This window comes from Oncorhynchus tshawytscha, linkage group LG06 (assembly GCF_018296145.1).
Source record: "Oncorhynchus tshawytscha isolate Ot180627B linkage group LG06, Otsh_v2.0, whole genome shotgun sequence".
NCBI lineage: Eukaryota > Metazoa > Chordata > Actinopteri > Salmoniformes > Salmonidae > Oncorhynchus > Oncorhynchus tshawytscha.
In genome coordinates, this window is record NC_056434.1 from 48,568,592 (window position 1) to 48,584,169 (window position 15,578).

Here is a 15,578-nt window from a genome sequence, read left to right on the forward strand (position 1 = left end):
CTACGGGTCGGTAGTATTTTAGACAGATTACCTTAGTGTTCTTGGGTACAGGGACTATGGTGGTCTGCTTAACTTCTTGGTGACAGGGGGCAGTATTTTCAAGTCCAGATGAAATTCATGGCCAAATTCAACTGCCTGCTACTCATCCCCAAAAGATAAGATATGCATATTATTAGTAGATTTGGATAGAAAACACTCTGACGTTTCTAAAACTGTTTGAATCATGTCTGTGAGTATAACAGAACTTATGTAGCAGACGAAACCGAGCAAAAACCATTCAGATGTTGTTTTTTGAGGTCTCTCTCTTTTCAATGGGTTTTCATTGGGAATCCCGATTTCTAAGGGACCTTCTTGCAGTTCCTACCGATTCCACTGGATGTCACCAGTCTGCAAAAATTGGTTGAGGTTTTTGCTTTGTGTAATGAAGAAGTAGCGAGGGTCACTTCAAGTGTTCTGTTAGATACAGTAGAGGCGCGTGACCAGAAGGGTAGCGTCAGGTTGTTTTCTTCCTGTATTGAACACAGATCATCCCGTCTTCAATTTTATCGATTATTTACTTTAAAACCTGTTGAGACTATGGGTTCCCCTACAGGAACTACACCCCCCCGTTCAGCTGAAACGGTGGTGCAGGGAATGCAAAAATATTCTTAGAAATATTTAACGTCCACACATTAACAAGTCCAATACCTCAAATGAAAGACAAACACCTTGTTCATCTACCCAGCGTGTCAGATTTTTAAAATGTTTTATGGCGAAAACACAGCACATATGTTAGACCACCACCAAAACAAAGACAAAAGGCAGCCATTTTGTACCACAAAAGATAAAATGACGAAAAGCAGGATTAAAAAAATAATAATTCACTAACCTCTTGAAAATCTTCATCAGATGACAGTCATATGACATGTTACACAGTACATTTATGTTTTGTTCGATAATATGCATTTTATATCCATAAATCTCGGTTTACATTGACGCCATGTTCAGAAAATTCTCGAAAATGTCCGGAGGAATTATAGAAAGCTACGCCAGATAACAGAAATAATCATCATAAACTTTGACTAAAGATACATGTTCTACATGTAATTAAAAAAACTAATGGCATTCCATACACTGGTTCTTAATGCAACCAAAGTTCACAGCAAATGCTCGATTACACTTTCTACTGAATGCCATGTCACAATGTTTTTTTCAAAACATGTTGGTATTATGGAGTCAGACAGGGAGTCATTGAAAATGTCAGTGAAGACACTTTCCAGCTGGTCAGTGCGTGCTCGGAGGACACATCCTGGTAATCCATCTGGCCCTGTGGCCTTGTGAATGTTGACCTGTTAAAAGGTCTTACTCACATCGGCTGCTGATAGCGTGATCACACAGTCTTCCGGAACAGCTGGTGCTCCCATACATGTTTCAGTGTTATTTTCCTCGTAGCGATCATAGAAGTAGTTTACCTCGTCTGGTAGGCTCGTGTCACTGGGCAGCTCTCGGTAGTGCTTTCTTTTGTAGTCTGTAATGGTTTGCAAGCACTGCCACATCCGACGTACGTCGGAGCCGGTGTAGTACGATTCGATCTTAGTCCTGTATTGATGCTTTGCCTGTTTGATTGTTTGTCAGAAGGCATAGCGGGATATATCTTTCTTGGCAGTCTCTGTAATCAGAGAAAGGGCAACTAGACAACATTCAGTTTTCCTTTGTGATACTAAATGATGAAGTCAAACCTCTGAAGTCTGATAGACCAGTGAATAAATGGCTGTTGGTCTTGCCTGCTGCCAGAACCCACTGCAGAGCAGCGTGGTCTGTGACAATGGTGAAGACCTTGGCCTCCAAGTAGTAGCTCCATTTCTCCGAAGCCCAGACCACAGCGAGGCACTCCCTTTCAGTCGTTGAATAATTAATCTCGGCTGAATTAAGGGTGCGACTTCCATAGGCAAGAACTTCCTCTATTCCAGGTCCTGTTTGACTTTCATCCAAATACACAATAAAATTAGCATTCAGGTTAGGATGTCCAAGCACTGGAGGAGTGATGAGACTGTTTTTGAGTGCTTCAAATGCACTTTGGCATGTAGGGGTCCATTGGAATTTCACCCCCTTCTTCTTAAGGTGGTTGAGTGGTTCGGCAACCTTTGAAAAGTCAGGCACAAACCTGTGGTACCATCCAGCCATACCCAGGAAGTGCTGAAAAGCCTTGAGGAATGTGGGAATTAGGAACTCCTGCAACGTTGGCTGGTTCTGCATGGATACCTTCAGCATTAATACAGCCGTACCCTTCTATTCGAGAGCAAAAGCAAACCTGATGCTGATTTCTACATAGAACAGGCATGTATGTCAGATGACGAGAAGTGGCAGCTCTCCCAGATGTTGGAGATGAACAGTGAGGTCTGTACTCTTACACCCGGCCGTACAACCGTCTTCAAACACAAAATCTATACCCGGCATTAAGTCCCCATTTAAGCAGTGTTCCTACAGGCTATCTCTCTGCCAAACTGGCAATTCTCAATGGATAATGGAGTTGGAACCCTCTTTTTCCGGTTGGGCTTCTCCGGTTGTCCCGATTCCAAAGAAAGATGCTGTATTTTGATTCTGTGTAGACTACAGGAAGCTGAATGCCATAACATAAAGTGATGCCTACCCTGTTCCGAACATCAATGGAATCTCTGGCAGGAGCATCAATCTTCAGTAATCTGGATCTGAACAGCGGATATTGGCAGGTACAATGGACCCCAAGACTGCTTTCGTCACCCCTGCTGGTTTGTACTCCTTCAAAGTCATGCATTTTGGTTTGAAGAATGCTACAGCAACATTCCAAAGTTTGAAGGAGACTGTCCTGGGAGATCCGAGGGAAAGAAGTTGTCTTGTGTATCTGGATGACATCATAATCTACTACTCTTCTGTAGCTGATCATCTGCAAGACAGACAGTTCGTCTTAGACACTAAAGACTGCAGGTTTAATTTCTGTTCGCCAGAACTCAAGTTCCTTGGTCATGTAGTTAACCTGTAGTGACGCCCAGTCCGTGAACGGGACCGTTATCATCATCTGACACTAATTAGCATAACACAACGGACATAAATCTTCCTAGAAAATATTCCTATTCATGAAAATCACAAGTGAAATATATTGGAACACAGCTTAGCCTTTTGTTAATCACCCTGTCATCTCAGATTTTCAAAATCTGCTTTACAGCCAACGCTAGACAAGCATTTGTGTAAGTTTATCATAGCCTAGCATAGCATTATACCTTGCTAGCAGCAGGCAAACTTATCACGGAAATCAGAAAAGCAATCAAATTAAATCGTTTACCTTTGATGAACTTTGGATGTTTTCACTCACGAGACTCCCAGGTAGACAGCCAAAGTTCAATTTTCCCAAAAGATTATTTTTCTAGGCGAAATAGCTCCGTTTGTTCTTCACGTTTGGCTGAGAAATCGCCCGGAAATTGCAGTCACCACAACGCCGAAAAATATACCAAATTAGCTCCATAATATCGACAGAAACATGGCAAACGTTGTTTAGAATCCATCCTCAAGGTGTTTTTCTAATATCTATTCGATAATATATCCTTCGGGACAATTCCTTTTTCTCTAGGACCGATTGGAGTAATGGCTACCTCTGCACCTTCTGCGATAATCTCTCTCGGAGCCACCATGTGACCACTTACACAATGTGCGCCCATTCGGCTATTCTTCAACAGAAATGCGTAAAACTACGTCACAATGCTGTAGACACCTTGGGGAATACGTAGAAACCGTAACCTCGTTGATGGTACATTCACAGCCATATAGGGAGTCATTGGAACGCAGCGCTTTCAAAACCTGGGGCACTTCCGGATTGGATTTTTCTCAGGCTTTCGCCTGCAACATCAGTTCTGTTATACTCACAGACAATATCTTTACAGTTTTGGAAACGTTAGTGTTTTCTATCCAAAGCTGTCAATTATATGCATATTCTAGCATCTTTTCCTGACAAAATATCCCATTTAAAACGGGAACATCTTTTTCTTCCAAAAATTAAAATACTGCCCCCTAACACCAAGAGGCTATAGTTAACCTTTCTAGTGCAGGTGTTCCGCTAGCGGAACCCCTCGACAACATTCCGCTGAAAAGGCAGCACGCGAAATTCAAAAATATTTTTTGGAAATATGTAACTTTCACACATTAACTAGTCCAATACAGCAAATGAAAGATAAACATCTTGTTAATCTACCCATCATGTCCAATTTCAAAAATGCTTTACTGCGAAAGCACAACATATGATTATGTTAGGTCATAGCCAAGTCAAAAAAACACAGCCATTTTTCCAGCCGAAGATAGGAGTCACAAAAAGCAGAAATATAGATTAAATTAATCACTAACCTTTGATGATCTTCATCAGATGACACTCATAGGACATCATGTTACCCAATACATGTATGTTTTGTTCGATAATGTGCATATTTATATCCAAAGACCTTTACAGAAATACACATAATAAACATTGAAGATAAAAGATACAAGTGTTATTCACAGAATTAAAGAGATTTCACCTTAATGCACCCGCTGTGTCAGATTTCAAAAATAATTTACGGAAAAAGCATAATCTGAGAACGGCGCTCAGAGCCCAAAACAGCCAGAGAAATATCCGCCATTTTGGAGTCACCAGAAGTTGAAATTACACCATAAATATTCACTTACCTTTGATGATCTTCATCAGAAGGCACTCCCAGGAATCCCAGTTCAACAATAAATGACTAATTGGTTCCATAAAGTCCATAATTTATGTCCAAATAGCCACTTGTTGTTAGCGTGTTCAGCCCACTAATTCATCATCATGAGGCGCAAGCACTTCGTCCAAACAAAAACTTGAAAAGTTCCGTTACAGTCCTTTAGAAACATGTCAAACGATGTATGGAATCAATCGTTAGGATGTTTTTAACATAAAACATCAATAATGTTCCAACCGGAGAATTCCTATGTCTGAAGAAAAGCACTGGAACGAGAGGTAACTCTGTCGGGAGCACGCTTCATGAGACCAAGGCACTCTGCCAGGCCACTGACTCAAAGAGGTCTCATGAGCCCCTCCTTAATAGTAGATTCCACATTCAAGTTTCTACAGACGGTTGACATCTAGTGGAAGCTGTAGGAAGTGCAACTTGACTCCATAGACACTGTGTATTCCGTAGGCCAAGCTTTGAAAAACTGCTAACCTCAGATGTCCCACTTCCTGGTTGGATTTTTCTCAGGTTTTCGCCTGCCATATGAGTTCTGTTATACTCACAGACATCATTCAAACAGTTTTAGAAACTGATTTTTTTCTATCCAATGCTAATAATAATATGAATATATGAGCATCTGGGACAGAGTAGCCACCACGTCTGTCTCGATTATTGGGCTTCTGTCCTTTCTGAGCTTTTTCTGAATCCTGACACTGGCCATAGAGGGGGCAACAACCTGGAGGATGTTGGACTTTACACCTCCCGCACATCACTGGACTTTTGTAATTTTGGACCAGGATGAGGGAACAGGGTTTTGAAACGTTGCATTTTCCCTTGAACATCTTGTTTCAGAGAATCTTGGAAGTATTTCTGCCTCTGAACAGTTTGTTGTTGGTTTTCCTCCATTTGACGGGGGAGCCAACCTCAGCTGCACATCTTTCTGATGAGCCTCCACACCTTCACCGAGTTTGCGAATGGTATTCTCCTGCATTGTCAAACTATGGTTGGTGTGTGTCCATTATTGTTCCATTTGTCCAGAGACACCTCTCCCAGTCTGTCTGGGCAGGGTAACAGGAAGAGGTTGAGGGGAGGGGAGGGTAATGGTTGAGAAGTTATAGGTGAGCCAGAAGCATGGGGATAAGGGCCAGTGCTCTCCAACTCATTACACAATCGAGTCCTACCGCAACGACAGAATCACGGTCATAATTTCCATTACGTGTGTCCACAGCGCCAATTCTGTAGCGGCTTTATTAGAGAGGGGTAAAGATAAAGATATTGTTCAGGCGCCAGGCAGGTATTATAGTTTTTCTTGATTGCTTAAACAGAAGAACTGGTTCCTGTTGCACAAAAACCCATATCCTTACGTAATTCCCAAAAACACACACACACCCCCACACTTCCCATAACCGTAAACACTATTCACCTGTTTTAATATTCAAAACTCTTTCTGCAAATACTTACATAAGTGGCCAAATAAATCATTAATTCCACTATATCTTCATTCAGCAAACACATTCTCTCACATTTTCTATAATTAACTTAATTCATCACAACCTAACTCAAAGATCACACCTTTATCTAGGTGCAAACAATATGCCTCAAAATTCTTAACTCACCAATCAGAATTGCAGGATCAATAAATAGGGCCTGGAAGCATGTCCATGTGCTTTGAAACAATGGATCCTAACAATGCCGAAGTTGCGAGACAACAGAGAGGAAGAGGACAAGGATGAGAATAACAACAACAAAGACAAGTAATCTCAGATGAAATCCGTGCCACCCTAGTTCATCATGTGCCCATACATGGGAGGACTATGAGAGAATCTGGACAGCTAGTGCAAACCAACCTAAGCCGTTACACGGTTGCATCCATTTTCTATACTTTCAGAAAGGAAAACAGGTGATTTGCCTTGTTACTGTGACAAATGTAAGTTGTAGTGCATACAGACTGAATCTCCACAGTAATGGATGATCATATGTCAGTAATGGTCAAATAAAACATTTGCAGAACTGAGAGGCAGCCTTTGGAGGTAAACAGAGACATCTCACAGCTGAGCAAGAGACTGCCCTGGTGAATATGGTGATTGCCAATAATGCCATCCGTTAGAGGGAAATTTAAACCCAAATAGTTGAAGACCAGGTAGTCTTCCAAGGAATTGACAGCATCAGCATTTCCACCATTGACCGGATCGATCAGAATAACCACATAAGGACAAAGCAGCTGTACCATGTACCTTTTTGAAAGGAATTCAGACCGAGGTAAGGAGCATTATGTAGAGTATGGCCCATCTCTCCAGCATATCAATGCAGTACTGTATAGTAATGTGTTACAGTAACTGCATTGCACAATCGTTCATTCCAGTACAGTAGTACTTGTAGTACAGTAAATTGTGTTTTTTTAAACTTCTGTAGAGAATCTTTGAGCTGGATGCCACGGCTGACCCACAGGAGTACATCTTCATTGACGAGGCAGGGTTCAACCTAACAAAAAGTCGCAAAAGGGGGCGCAACATCATTGGTCACCATTACATCATACACGTTCCTGGCCAGAGGGGAGGCAACGTCACCCTATGTGCAGCCATTAGCAATCGTGGCGTCATCCACCGCCATGTCAAAGTGGGTCCATGCAACACGGCACAACTCCTTCAATTTCTAGATCAGCTGCACAATAACACTCTTCAACAGGAAGGGGAGCCAGGCCAACCTGAGCAAGCCCAATATGTTCTCATTTGGGATAACGTGAGTTTCCATCGGACTGCTCTGGTTCAATGACCATCCCAGGTTCACCGTTCTTTTTTTGACCAGCATTTTCCCCATTTCTGAATCTGATTAAGGAATTTTTCTCAGCATGGCGGTGGAGAGTGTATGACTGCAACCCCTACGCACAGCAAAACGTCCTGGAGGCAATGTTGGGCGCCTGTGGTGATGTGTCTGTGGAGTCTATCCAGGGTTTTCTAAGGCACACAAGGACATTTTTCCCACACTGCCTAGCAAGAGCAAACATAATGTGTGACGTTGCGATATTATGGCCTGACCCAGACCTGAGACGATGAGAACGCTGATGCTGAGTAACCTGTACATTTGCTGCATTTGGAAAGAAAGCTTTTGGAAATTGGGTATTTTACTGTGCATGGACTCTTCCTTACATGTTTTGCCAGTGTGACATTTCAAATGTCAAGTTTCTGACTAAAACAGCATATAGAGTAGTATTCCCTTATCCAATAATGTAAGAGGCATTTATAACAGTACTGTTTTGAATTTCTCTCACCAGGGTGTTCCTGAAAGTGTTATCTGGATAGTCAGTGCTGTGATTTTACAAAGTTCCAAATAATTTCTCTGGAAACCTATTCTAAACATTTTGGTAGCAGTGTTTTGAATTAATTCCTCTAGTCTGTAACAACTAGTCATGTAAATCAAATCAAATGTGATTGGTCACATACACATGGTTAGCAGATGTTAATGTGAGTGTAGCGAAATGCTTGTGCTTCTAGTTCCCGACCATGCAGTAATTTCTAACAAGTAATCTAACAATTTCACAACAACTACCCTATACACACAAGTGTAAAGGAATGAATATGCACATATAAATATATACATGAGCGATGGCCAAACGGCATAGGCAAGATGCAGTAGAGTACAGTATGTACATATGAGAAGTAATGTAGGGTATGTAAACATTATATAAAGTGGCACTGTTTAAAGTGACTAGTGATACATTTATTACATCCAATTTTTTTATTATTATAGTGGCTAGAGATTTGAGTCAGTATGTTGGCAGCAGCCACTCAATGTCAGTGATGGCTGTTTAACAGTCTGATGGCCTTGAAATAAGCTGTTTTCAGTCTCTCTGTCGCAGCTCTGATGCACCTGCACTGACATCGCCTTCTGGATGATAGCAGGATAAACAGGCAGTGGTTCGGGGTGGTTGTTGTTCTTGATGATCTTTTTGGCCTTCCTGTGACATCGGGTGGTGTAGGTATCCTGGAGAGCAGGTAGTTTGCCCCCGGTGATGCGTTGTGCAGACCGCACTACCCTCTGGAGAGCCTTGCGGTTGTGGTCGGAGCAGTTGCCGTACCAGGCGGTGATACAGCCCAAAAGGATGCTCTCGATTGTGCATCTGTAAAGGTTTGTGAGTGTTTTTGGGGACAAGCCAAATTTCTTCAGCTTCCTGAGGTTGAAGAGGCACTGTTGTGCCTTCCTCACCATGCTGTCTGTGTGGGTGGACCATTTCAGTTTGTCTGTGATGTATACGCAGAGGAACTTAAAACCTTCCAATTTCTCCACTACTGTCTCGTCGATGTGGATAGGGGGCTGCTCCCTCTGCTGTTTCCTGAAGTCCATGATGATCTCCTTTGTTTTAGTTGACGTTGAGTGTGAGGTTATTTTCCTGACACCACACTCTGAGGGCCCTCACCTCCTCCCTGTAGGCCATCTCGTCGTTGTTGGTAATAAAGCCAACCACTGAAGTGTTGTCTGCAAACTTGATGATTGAGTTGGAGGTATGCATGGCCACGCAGTCATGGGTGAACAGGGAGTACAGGAGAGGGCTGAGAACGCACCCGTGTTGGGCCCTGGTGTTGAGCGTCAGCGGGGTGGAGATGTTGTTTCCTACCCTCAACACCTGGTGGTGGCCCGTCAGAAAGTCCAGGACCCAGTTGCACAGGACGGGGTTAAGACCCAGGGTCTCGAGGGTACTATGGTGTTAAACGCTGAGCTGTAGTCGAGTGTACACGATTATAATCGAAGAGAATTATCTTGGTAGATAATGTGGTCAGCCTTTGAATGTAAGGAATTCTAGGTTAGGTGAACAAAAGGACTTGAGTTCCTGTATGTTGTTATAATCACACCACAACTCGATTATCATAAGGCATACACCCCCGCCCTTCTTCTTATCAAAGATATATATTTTTCTGTCGGCGCGATGCGTGAAGAAACCAGGTGGCTGTACCAACTCTAACGTATCACAAGTGAACTATGTTTCTGTGAAACAGAGAATGTTCTAATCTCTGATGTCTCTCTGGAAGGCAATCCTTGCTCGGATTTCATCTAGTTTGTTGTCAAGAGACTGGACATTGGCTAGTAGTATACTCTGGAGTGGTGGGCGATGTGCCCGTCAACGGAGCCTGACCAGAAGACCGCTCCATTTGCCCCTTCTGCAGTGCCATTGTTTCGGGTCGCCTACTGGGATCCGATCCATTGTGGTGGACCAAACAGAGGATCCGCTTCGGGAAAGTCGTATTCCCGGTTGTTCACGTTGCTCTTATATCCATTAGTTCCTCCCGGCTGTATGTAATAAGACATAACATTTCCTGAGGTAACAGTGTAAGAAATAATACATAAAAAACTAAATACTGCATAGTTTCCTAAGAACGTGAAGCAAGGCGGCCATCTCTGTCGGCACTGGATTTCTGGCACAATAGAGGTTTTGTGTGTTGTCTGAGGGTAAAGTTTGAATTGGGACCCCGAAGTTAGATGTTTGTACCATTGGGTGTTTCGATTTTAGAAAATGGTGAGTTGTTCCAGGAATTGTGTCTAAGCAATTGAGAAAAACAGTACCCCTGCGAAAGGAAAAGACTAGGATAGATTGAGTACCTCTACCAGACACACACACACACACACACACATACATCAGCAGAAGAGACTGCCTAGAGTGTAGCCTGTTTGCCAGATAGCCAGTGAAGAGAAACAATAATACATAACTTACAAAACACACGTCACAGCACAGGGGTAACCCAAACAATAATACCTCATACAATAATAATGGCAGAGCAATTTAACTGCAACTTCATAGAATCAAATGACAAGAAAGAACCCAGTCATCAACATTAGAGATTTTGCAATAATCTGGATTACCTCCCAGGGGAGCAGTGTGTGTGTGTGTGGGGGGGTTCATAGACCAAATACCAAACAAAGGCCTTAAAATGTCCAAAAATCTTCTCGCCCAGAAGTAAATAGTCACACACAAAATCAATACAGTTCAAACAACAATAAACAAGAACTCACACAGATTTCCTTTAACTAAAATGTCACACCAAATACAATTGGCAGGGGACTGATAGTCCAACGACACTGACATCAAAATGAGCACAGAGGGAAAAAAGAAAGTCTGCTGCAGTGAAAAGCACTAGAGCAATTGAGGGGAAATGAGAGCGAGAGGTGGGGGTGGTCTTAGCTGTTGACTTCAGGCTTGCAGTTGCACTGTCTGTCCGTCTGATACACCTGGTTTGTTGGTTAGTTTTTCAAAGCTTCGCAACAATGTTGCTACTAGTCCATGCGAACAATGACAAGAGCGGTCCCAAAAGATTACAACCACGACCTAGAACAGTAATACTGCCGATCGACTTAAACACTTTCATGCTAAAATAGTGTTCTGCAGAGTTGCACACACTGTCAACCTGCCACGCCAACCGAGCACTCCACACAGAGAGCCAGAATAACTATCTTTATTTCCTCCTTCCTGACTGCTGATGCACTCTTAAAATGGCAGGGCACATTGAAGGCTCCGTGCAGGATTTCGCCACATACTCCTCAATGCCATCGGATGAAACATATTCCAGTCTGTGCCAGCAAAACAGTCCTGTAGCTTAGCATCTGTGTCATCTGACCACTTCCGTAGTGAGTGGTACTGGTACTTTCTGCTTTATTTATTGATTGTAAGCAAAAATCAGGAGGATATAATTATGGTCAGATATGCGTTGTACGTGTCTCTGTGTGTGGAGTTCAAACCTTTTTGGGCTAGGGGACAGTATTTTCACGTCCGGATGAAATGCAAGCCCAGAGTAAACTGCCTGCTACTCAGGCCCAGAAGCTAGGGTATGCATATCATTAGTAGATATGGATGGAAATCACTCTGTTTCTAAATCTGTTTTAATGATGTCTGTGAGTATAACAGAACTCATATGGCAGGCGAAAACCTGAGAAAAATCCAACCAGGAAATGGGAAATCTGAGGTTTCCAATATAGTGTAAATTTGGTCAGATTGCACTTCCTAAGGCTTCCACTAGATGTCAACAGTCTTTAGAAAGTTGTTTCAGGCTTCTATTGTGAAAGGGGAGCGAATAAGACCACTCAAAGTAGGTGGTCAGGCTGAAAGCCTTTAGCTAAGTCTCACGCACGGCCGTGAGCGGGAGATCCGTTCCCTTTCCTTTCTAATGACAAAGGAATATTATTGAAGATGATTGATTATATACATCATTTGACATGTTTCTACAAACTGTAATGGAACGTTTTTGACTTTTCGTCTTGACTTTGTGCTCACGCCTTGTGCATTTGGATTGGTGAACTAAACGTGCAAACAAAAAGGAGGTATTTGGACATAAATTATGGAACTTTATTAAACAAACGAAACATTTATTGTGGAACTGGGATTCCTGGGAGTGCATTCCGATGAAGATCATCAAAGGTAAGTGAATATTTATAACGCTATTTCTGACTTTTGTTGACTCCACAACATGGCAGTATGGTTTTCTCAGATTTTCAGATTTTTTTCGCAGGGTATGCTTTCGCCGTAAAGCTTTTTTGAAATCTGACACAGCGTTTGCATTAAGGAGAAGTTTGTCTTTAAAACTATGTGTAACACTTGTATCTTTCATCAATGTTTATGATGAGTATTTCTGTAAATTGATGTGGCTCTCGGCAAAATCACCGGATGTTTTGGGGGCAAAACATTACTGAACATAACGCGCCAATGTGAACTGTATTATGTAAAATGAAGTCCTATGAGTGCCATCTGATGAAGATCATCAAAGGTTAGTGATTGATTTTATCTCCTTTTCTGCTTTTTGTGACTCCTCTCTTTGGCTGGAAAATGGCTGTATGTTTTTTGTGACTAGGCGCTGACCTAACATAATCGTTTGGTATGCTTTCGCCGTAAATCCTTTTTGAAATCGAACACGGGGTTGGATAAACAAGACATTTATCTTTAAAATGGTGTATAATACTTGTATGTTTGAGAAATTTTAATTTTGAGATTCCTGTTGTTTGAATTTGGCGCCCTGCACTTTCACTGGCTGTTGCAATATCGATCCCGTTAGTGGGATCTAAGCCATAAGAAGTTATTCATTTAGATTTTGCGCACCAGCTATTATTGACAAATAGACATAGACTGCCACTCCTTGTCTTACCAGACACAGCTGTTCTGTCTTGCGGAAAACCCAGCTAACTGTATATTGTCCATTCTGTTGAAACATAAGATATTATCGTTTTTAATGTCCCGTTGGTAGGATCGTCTTGAACGGAGCTAATCCAGTTTATTTTCCAATGATTGTATGTTGGCCAATAGGACGGATGGTAGACGCGGGTTACCCACATGCAGACAAATTCTCACAAGGCACCCGGACCTTGTCCATAATGGGGATTTGGGCCTGGTCTGATATCTGCAGTAAATCCTTTGCGTCTGACTCATTAAAGAAAAAATCTCCATCCAGTTCGAGGTGAGTTATCGCTGTTCTGATATCCAGAAGCTCTTTTCGGTCATAACAGACTGTGGCAGAAACATTATGTACAAACAACACGAAAACAACACAAAATAGCACAACTGGTTAGCCCGTAAAACGGCAGGCATCTCATCCGGTGCTATTCTTCATTATCTCAGGCTTATCTCAGGCTCAGGATGCATTTAGAAAAAGTTGCCCTCTTCACCTTGCTTGGGTTAAAGCTGAAATTGATGGTTGTCACGAAAGTGAGTGCATGTTACATTGTGTGTGTGTTTGTGATCCCAGTGTGGGTTAACTACATCAGATAACAACATAATTGTTGTGGTAACAGGAGAAAGACAGTGGTTCTTATCACCCAGTGACAGTCGTCTGACAGGTGTCTTTTCTGGGATGTCTGGAACTTTCTCTCCGTTGGTGACCGACGTAGGGAACTTAAAGGAAGTTGAATATTGTGAACCGGCCATAGAAAGTTAAGCTGCTACCCTGTTCAGCCTACACACTTTATCACACATGCACACACATTCTCTCTCGGTCAATCTCTCTCTCCCTCAAGCTCTCTCACAAGCACGCACACACTCCCTCCCCGACCCCATCTGTAGTGCCGTGGCTCCAGTCCAGACCTCACGACTGCTGGATACAGGGAGCTTTTGTGAACAGACAAAGGATTTCCCAGTTAGACAACAAGCACCCAGTGGCTGAGAAACAAGGAGGGCAAGTAGATTAACAGTAGAGTGAGGGAGGGAGGGAGGGAGGGTGGTGGAGAGAGGGAAGGAGATGAATGGAGAAAGGGAAGGGAAAGAGAGAGAGAAATTAGTATTGGAGAGATTGAAAGATGGACGGTATAGAGAAAGAGGAAAGGGAGAGATGTGGGATGGGGTAAAGGGGGCAGGGGCCATTTGTTCCTGAAAAAAAACAGCTTGGCTCCATTCAGCCAGAACATGGGGCTATTTAAATGTGACAGGCAGAAGGCTTAAAGGTCTGTTGCTGGTGCTGCTCCACATTTCATATAACTACACAGTCTCACCTCGGCCTAAGAGAATCCTGTGTGTGTGTGTGTTTGCGTGGGATATCCCTATGCACTATCCCTAAGCGCTAAAAAAATATCAAGCTCATTATGTCACCCGCGTAAGATTCAGTAAACACAATCAACAGTGGCATCACTATTGTCCTAACCTCATTGTAAAACTTTTCCTTGTAAATGTACAACATTATTCTGACACCACAGGGGGCAGCTTAATACTGTAATTTTGCTTTACAGCAGATATGCTGTAATATGTTTTACAGTACTATTTGCTTACTGTAAAGACACATTAGAGCATCCTTGCTGTAAATGTACAGGAATGCTGTAATGTACCAGGATAATGCTGTACATTTTGTGAAATTCTACCTGAAATCTAAATGTAAGAAAAGCAATAATTTTGTAGATAAAATACATTTATTCAAATTGATAATAACATTAACAACATAATTGACAACAGAAGTAACAAGAAGTTATCACATATGGTACCAGTCAAAGGTTTGGACACACCTACTAATTCAATGTTTTTTCTTTATATTTACTATTTTCTACATGGTAGAAAAATAGTGAAGACATCAAAGGCAGTGGTGGCTATTCAGTAGCCTGATGGTCTGGGCCAGTCTTCCTGTTTGTACATCATGTTAGAGTAATGTTTACAGGAGGCTTCCGAATTACAGTTAATAACAGTATTTTCCAGCATTTTACCCATTATCCAGTGCAATCTACAGCATTAACGCTGTGAAACATGTGTGTTGTATTATACTGTGTACCCTAGTGTTTTACTGTTGAAATTACAGAAAAGTCTTAGTCTTGGCATGTTAGGTTTTCTTATGACAAAGCCTGCAGGCTGAATCCGGACCATGACACATTTCTATCTGGCCTGCGCAATGATTTGGGTTGTCAATTAGTTTCGGCCATCTTCCATACTGTCCGCGATGAGCTGCACTACAAGTCACAGCAAGCACTACCGTCATTAGGCCTTCATTGTAAGTAGGAATTTGTCCTTAACTGACTTCCCTAGTTAAATAAAGGTTAAATACAAATAAATGAAATTAAACTGCCAAACTGCTGCACGCAGTGAATTGCCACGCACCTCTCCTCCCAGCCCCACACCCACACACAGATAGCCAGTGCCCTGTATCATATCACTAATGGAACTGACCAAATCTTCTACCAGACCCAATGTTTAAACGTGTTGTAGGCTAAATGTCTATGCCAAGTTTCGGTACCAATGAGTAATTGCTGTAGCCTACATATAACGTAATCTTGCTTGTCAAAAAGTGTGCTTTATAAAAATACAGCCTGGTGAGATTGCGTTCCTGAATGCAACATCAATTGCACTGCTTTTCCTGTGTACGGTTTACAGTGTGTAGAGTAGGGAAAGTGTACAGACACAGTCCGCAGTCCTAGCTAGGCTACTAAAATGTTGCAGTCTGG